At 53.4% G+C, this 410-nt stretch overlaps 1 pseudogene; it reads left to right on the top strand.

Annotated features, from left to right (window-relative positions):
- The first annotated feature begins 8 nt into the window (after positions 1–8).
- On the top strand, positions 9–406 carry LOC106728341 (annotated as a pseudogene).
- The last annotated feature ends 4 nt before the right edge of the window (positions 407–410 follow it).

Genomic DNA, 410 nt, shown 5'->3' with positions numbered 1-410 from the left:
CCCAGCTCAGGATCTCAGAATCTGACAGTCAGAACTATAAATGCTGTTTGGGGACCAGGGATGGATTGAGGACGAGGGAGGCACTGCAGGAGGCACTGAAGGTTGTGGAGCTGGAGGAAGCGAGGCTGGTCCAGGAGTTGGAGGAGGTGGAGAAGAACCGAGAAAGGGCAGCTGTGGCTCTGGAGGCAGCCCAGGCTGAGACTGAGACACTGGAACAGCAGGAAAGGCAGTGCCATAGGGACTATGGTAAATTGCAATTAGAACTACAGGATGAACTGTGGATCGTGGAGTACGTACTCTCAGACCCAGATAGCTTGGCTAAGATCTGCGATGATGGCCCCTTGGCCATCATCAGTAACTTCAGATTGGGCTGCATCCCCACTGTCCTGTTTGCTGGAGTGAGATCAATG

The sequence above is a fragment of the Myotis brandtii genome, unplaced genomic scaffold (genome assembly GCF_000412655.1).
Source record: "Myotis brandtii unplaced genomic scaffold, ASM41265v1 C40760951, whole genome shotgun sequence".
Classification (NCBI taxonomy): Eukaryota; Metazoa; Chordata; class Mammalia; order Chiroptera; family Vespertilionidae; genus Myotis; species Myotis brandtii.
This window is presented reverse-complemented; position numbering and strand designations above follow the sequence as displayed.